This window comes from Notechis scutatus, chromosome 4 (assembly GCF_049901735.1).
Source record: "Notechis scutatus isolate UNSWTSFEM ecotype Mainland chromosome 4, rNotScu1.2, whole genome shotgun sequence".
NCBI lineage: Eukaryota > Metazoa > Chordata > Lepidosauria > Squamata > Elapidae > Notechis > Notechis scutatus.
In genome coordinates this window covers 38,445,702-38,452,440 of record NC_142012.1, presented here as the reverse complement: position 1 = coordinate 38,452,440, position 6,739 = coordinate 38,445,702, and the positions used below count along the sequence as shown (strand labels likewise).

General features: G+C 38.4%; 1 non-coding gene across 1 annotated transcript; it reads left to right on the top strand.

Annotated features, from left to right (window-relative positions):
* Window positions 1–691: 691 nt before the first annotated feature.
* LOC113411900 (U2 spliceosomal RNA) lies at window positions 692–876 on the top strand. The gene has a single exon (XR_003370847.1). It is a non-coding gene; the product is annotated as a U2 spliceosomal RNA (small nuclear RNA).
* The last annotated feature ends 5,863 nt before the right edge of the window (window positions 877–6,739 follow it).

Below are 6,739 nucleotides of genomic sequence, written 5' to 3'. Positions count from 1 at the left end.
GACTAGTCTAGTTTCCATATGTCTACTTCTGATGTTACAGAGACATAGTGCAAAAGCTGAGAAAAATAAAAGCAAATAACTCTGTGGATTATCCCAGATACTTGAGAGGACATAAAATTGCAGGAAAATAGTAATTGAGTCTTTTAAAAGTAATTAAAGAATGAAAAGCATTTTAAAGAAGGAGTAAATACAGTAATATACTTCTTACAAATAGATAGAATTTTAGACCTCTTGTCTTTCACCTGTTGTCCTGCATAGAAATCTGTAATAATCCACTGAGTGCTGTAAATCTGTTTGTCAATATACCGCCTTTGGAAGAACCAGATGATTTTTTTACAATATTATATTTACAATAATTGATGCTTCTTGTTTGCATGACCTTTTCAACACTGTCATCATACAAGTTGTTATATTGATAGATTTCATATTAATAAAAAGAAGGAACTCACGGGTGCAGGGCACAGGATACTTCATATCAGATTCAACTTCTAGTTAAATATAGCTTAATTCATGAGGATTTCACTGAGAGTTTTTTTACTAAAATACTCTGAATGCTATATCATGTGCAGAGTGTGTGTGTGTGTTATATTTGTATATTTAACAAATATGTAGGAGGATGGCAAATAAATTATATATTTATAAATATATTTGCCATCCATCTATATATTTGTTAAGTATATATTTCTTATATATCGCTTCTCGGCCTTTTGACTAAGATCAAGTGTAGTATCTTATATATTTATTGCTATATATTTGAATATATATTTGTTAAAAGTATATAATTGTACATTTGGCTATGCAAATTCGTTAAATAAATTTACCAAGGCCACCCAAAGCATAAAGGTCATCCCAGCTGCCTTGCTAAAGCAAACAGGGACCTATATTGGATAATAGCAATATAGGAAGATGCTGGATGTAAATGATCACTTTGGTGACAACGGCAAAGGTCTTAATTCATACTGTATTGGAGAAGGCAATGGCAAACCACTCTTGAATTTTACCAAGAAAACCACATGGATAAAGAATATAAAATGATTGATAAGAAATTTACAGAAATACAATGAAAGCATGGGATAGCAATAGCTATAGTATTTAGGATTATTATACCACCCTGTAGAGCTTCACAGCGCTATCTGGGCAATTTACAATGTCAATAGATTGCCCTTAACAATCTGGATTCTTATTTTACTGACCTTGGAAGTATTGAAGGCTGAGTCAACCTCAAGCCCCATCAGGATTGAACTCCAGGATGGGGCAGAGTTAGCCAGCAATACTGTAGTTTAACCACTATGCCACTGGGATCCTGCTGGAATCTAAGAAGCATGAACACGGAACGCTTGACACAGTAAAAAGTGTTGACAATTACAAATTGACATATTAAATTGAGAAGGATTGGGATTAGATACTTTCAGTCTGATCACTGTGTCACTATGATCACTATGTTTATTACTCAAGACATGAAAAATAAAGAAAAATGGTTTTTAAAAAATGAAAATCTACTGACATTTCAAGATGAAATGTATAGAAATCAAATTTCCTATGTTATTACTAAAAGAATGTGAAAGAGTTCAATTATAACATCAAAGACATTATCAGATCTATCTGTTGGACAGATCATGAACTCCTCACATGCAAGTTCCAAGTGGAACTGAGAAGAAGAAAGTCAACAGTTTCCACAAATGGTCTAAATATAGTCATAGTCATAGAATTCTATATTGGGCAAGAAATTTGTCTTGGTGCAAATACTCTCAGTATACATAAAAGAAAAGATACATTCATCAAGAATCATAAGGTACAACACTTAATGATAGCCACAATTTTCAAAGAGAACTTCAGCAATCATCTGAAGCCCCGAGCCACTTTGACATAGAACCAGAGAAACTGGAATTAACTTAAAGAACTCATTAAGCAGGAGTGTGAAAAGAAACTGTCAAAGACAAGGAAATAGAAGGAAGCAGATTTGATAGAATAAAGTCTGGAAATTGTAAACAAGAGACAACAAAGTCATTAATGACAAAAAAAATAGGGATTCAACAGTAGCTGTAAAAACACTAAATATGCAAAGATAATGGAAAAACAAATCCTCAAAAAATTTGTGAACTCAGAACTTCCATCTTTAAATTAAAAACTTTACTTTAAATATCTATGTTTGTCTTGTTATGTGACACATGATATATAAAGAAGCCATTGTTTAAATTTAGTCAGAAATTCAGTCTTGAATGTCTAGTTTTAATTTTATCATTGCTACATATCAAGTGTGATTTCCCAATCTGATATCATCAGCAAAGTATTTCTACTTCAACGCTGAAGCTAAATTGTTAATTGGCTTACTTTTTTCACTCAAACTTTAGGCCACACTGCTGTATGAATAACTACTTAAATACACTTAACTAGTTGAACTGGTAGATGTTTAGATGGAGCTAGAATCAAAGAATAAGTAATGATAAATAGTTTGCTTATAAAAATCTGCCACATTATTATTTCCTCTGCTAATACACACACACACACACACACACACACACACACACACACACACATTGTTAGTCGCGAAGTCATGTCCGACCCATCGCAATCCAATGGACCTTCAGGCCTTCTTGTCCTCTACCATCCTCCGGAGTCCATTTAAGCTCACACTGACTGTTTCAGTGACTCCATCCGGCCACCTCATTCTTTGCTGTCCCGTTCTTCTTTTGCCCTTAATCCTTCCCAGCATTAAGCTCTTCTCCAGTGAGTCCTTAGGTGGCCAAAGTGTGTGTGTGTGTATCTTAAATTATTAAGAAATTAATAATATTACGCTATATGTGTTGTAATCTTTGTACCTTAAGAGATGCCATCTGACATTTTTTGTATTTTTCTTGTTTCCTCTGTGTGAAATTCATTTTTGTATAAAAAGCTATATATAGATCTAATTGTGTGGCAGTTATCAGGTACAAGCAACCAGGTCCACATGTTCAAACGCGATACTGTAGTATATTCTGTCTGTTATTCAAGAATCTTCTTTGACTGCCAGCCTCCTCTGGGAACAAATGAATAAGATTCTTTGGAGCTTAAGGGCGTCAATTCTGCATCTCCTGTGGCTTGGAGGGTACTTCAATGCTTCATGCCTGCCTGCTACGTGGCTGGCATTTCCCAACAATAGTGTGCTGGTCTTGAAGTTCAAAGATACGTGGATGGCATTAATTTACAACTTCTTGAATCATAGCCTAGCTTTAAACTAGGGCAGTAGAGGAAAAACTAACAAATACAATCCTGTATGAAATAAATATTTTGAATCTTGCCTGCTTAGAAGACTGAAGGGTGTGGCATTCATTTACTACAATGTAAATTCATATAAAGAGTCAAGGTAACTCTTAAAGTAGCAAACTAATAGATTTTAGTTTAGTACAATGTAATTTCCATACACACACACACACACACACACACACACACGCAGAGTATATATACTGGGTAGGAGGAGACATCTTCGGTGGTTTACTGCATCAACAGTGGTGATTGTGCAAGCAATTACATAAGGGAAACAACCAAGTGGCTACAGACCAGGATACACAAACACGAACTGGCTGTCCGGTGCAAAGAACAGTGCTCTCAGATCTGGGCACATATGCAGGAGCATAATCACACACTCAGCTTTCAAGAAGCTGAGGTTGTTGCCTGGGATATGACCAAAGGAGGACGCCTTTTAAAAGAAGCCTGGTTTTCAACAGCAATTCTATCAATAGGCATATCGAACTACCACTGGCCTACCAGGCACTGAGACACCAAGAAAGACCCTGCAGGAGGAGCAGAGATCACTTCTCATTGGGAAGCAGGGACCGATGGCGCCCCCTATCCTTGGACATGTGGACTCACCCTATGAAGTCATAGACAGGCCTGTCCAAATACAGAGGAGCTTGGCAGAGCTGCCTCAAGTTATAGCAGAAAGGAATAATGAAGAATGAGCTGGGCCAACTACAAGGTCACGAGGAAAACAAATTAAGATAGCTGGCATGTTAACATCACCTCCTAGAGATAAACATTCCAGGCTGGGTCAGGCAGCAATAACAAGAGATAAGCCTCTTTTGACCAACCTGACAGAGGTAAAAATAGCAGAACTAATTACGGATGGGAGGCAGTTGAGAGGGCCTAACACACATGCAGAGGGTTAAATTGGTTAATGTTATATAAAGGCAAACATATCTGTAATGGTAGCTTAAAACTCTGACAATGTCAGCAGAGGCTGATGAAAGCTCACTAAGTACATTAAATGTAATTTTAGGTTCTGGAGATTGCAGGATGTCTGTTTCTTCTTTTACATATTTTTATTTTATTTGACAGCTGGAAAATGTGAAATTGAAAAAAATGAAATAAAAATATGACAAGATATTGACTAAATATTATGAAAATTAGAAGCTGTCTAGCAAGCAGTCACATTGAAAACAAGTATAAAGGATTTCAAATCAAATCAAGTTTATTACAGCCAAAGACCAGATACCAGAACAAATAAAAATGTTCAATGATTATCCAGTTTAAAATTCTAGAATAAAATAAATAACAGATCCCCAGTGCTGCGGCGCAGAATTTAGCCACTTGTGCTATAGTCACAGTCTGTTCGTCCTTAATCAGCCACTGAAGATAAGGGGTGTCAGAACGGCCAGGATACCTATTGATTATTTGGAGGATCTGTTTTTTTCCAAATATCTCTATAGAAAGAGCATTGAAGGTCTATGTGTCCAACGGTCTCCGCCTCTCCTGAGCCACAGGAGCAGAATCTTTCAACCAATGGTATCTTTTTATACTTGCAGTACGGGATAGTCGATTAGAAGCACATGACACCAGGCGAGTGAAAATGCTTTCTGGTGGTTTGCTGACTCATCTGGCTAAGATAACTGGTAGGAGTAACAACATATCTAATAGTGTCTGGAGCTAGAAACAACACTTTCCCTAAGTCTGTTTGCCTCTTGATGTCCTCTACCCTTTGTCCCAAGGTTTGTTTTGTGTGGTTGTAGACCAACTTGAGAATTGAGGCTGGAGAGAAGCCTAGTTTGGCAAGGTTGGACTCAACAACCTTGATCCATGAAGAGGAGAATTTGTCTTGGAGGATTAATGAAGCAAGACTTTGCAGGAAGAAATTAAGGTTTCGTTTAGCCAGAGATTTAAAGAAGCTATAGAGATTCTTGCTTCGACGTTTATCAATCTTGTCTCCAGACACAGAAGTGCATTTGAGACACAATGCAGCATGTGGAGAATTGCTCTAATAAATTTGTATTGGACTGTTTCCAATGGTGTAACATGATGCTGACGATCGGAGCAGGCTCCATGAAGAAGCTGTGCTAACAACTTGGCTAGAAAGAGCTTAATTGAGGCAAGAACACAGAATCTTCCCTTTGTGCAGAAAAAATTGAAGATGGTTTTCACTTATATATATATAAAGGATTATATAGTCATAGAAGTATACAGTTTTACTGATGAAAGCAGAGATCAGTGATAGATGGTAAATAAATAGATGACATAAATACAGATATCTGACAACACAAAGCTTTATTACTGAAGATTTTGGGATCAATGAATTAATGCTTTTTGCAAATACCAAAAAGACTTGCCACTTTTGGAAATCAAGTTTTTCATGATAATTAATTTAAATTGGACAGGAATTGGTCTTTTCCTCTTTTTCTGTAATTCTAGTTAAAATCCCCAAGAAAGGCAATACAGATTAGGAAAAAGCTCCTATTGGTAACATTGGAGTGTCTTTTTCTTCCCCTAATGTTAATTATCACTAAAGGGAATTATTGTTATTATGAACACTAATAAGGAAGAAGGGATTAACTTCTGCCCATATTCTGCAAAATCAGTTCGGCTGTGCCTAGAAAAATTTGGTTTTTCTATTTAAAAAAAAACAGTTATGGCTGCTGAACATATAATGAAATCAACATCTGTTTGTGTTCTGGAGAGAATCAGATAATTAAGCATTAAAATTCTCCTTTTAAATTTCAACATGAGTTACATATTGAGACTGAAAACAGATGGATCTGGCAGTGGTTCCCAAAATGGGTGGTACCTCCCCCTGGGGTGCAGTGCCTTAGGGGGGTGCTAAAAGGCAAGGGCGCTGGCGGGGGGTGCTAAGAGGTGGCAGGGGGCACTGGTACCCTGTCCAGCAGCCTCCGGGGGGGAGAAATAGGTGGCATGCAGATGGCTACCTCTCTTCCCCTTATCGTCCAGTGCAGCAGCTCTTCCCATGGCAGAATCTACCCATGAAATCAACATGTGTGTTTATGTGTGTTTGTATGTGACAGAGGAGGAATGTGTGTTGAGGGAGAGGAAACGTTTTTCTCAGAGTTTTTAGCTGGGAGGGGCCAGAATGAGCTGAAGCACCAATGGGAATTCTCCCTGCTCCAGTGTCATCAGTCTCCGGGCGGAGCCTCCCTTGACTTTGCCTGATGGAGGAGAAAGTTCCGGGGCAGAGAGAGAAGCAGAGAAAGTGGGAGGGGGATCTTTTCAGTCTTGGGGGGCTGCATTCTTGGGGGATCTTTCATGCCAGCTCCAGAGGGGAGGGTGGAGTTCATTTTGCACCCCTCCCATGATTCTCATCCAGTCTCCCTTTCTCTGTGCACCTGGAGGGGCAGACTAGATGCCCTTTGAGTTCCCACAGTGCCCAGAGGGTGCCCAGGTTGGAGCTGCCAAGACTCCAGATGGGCAAAATGGAGCCAGAGCTTGAGGGATCCTTCAGGCTCCCCCCCAGCAGATGCTGCGGAGGACAAGGGGG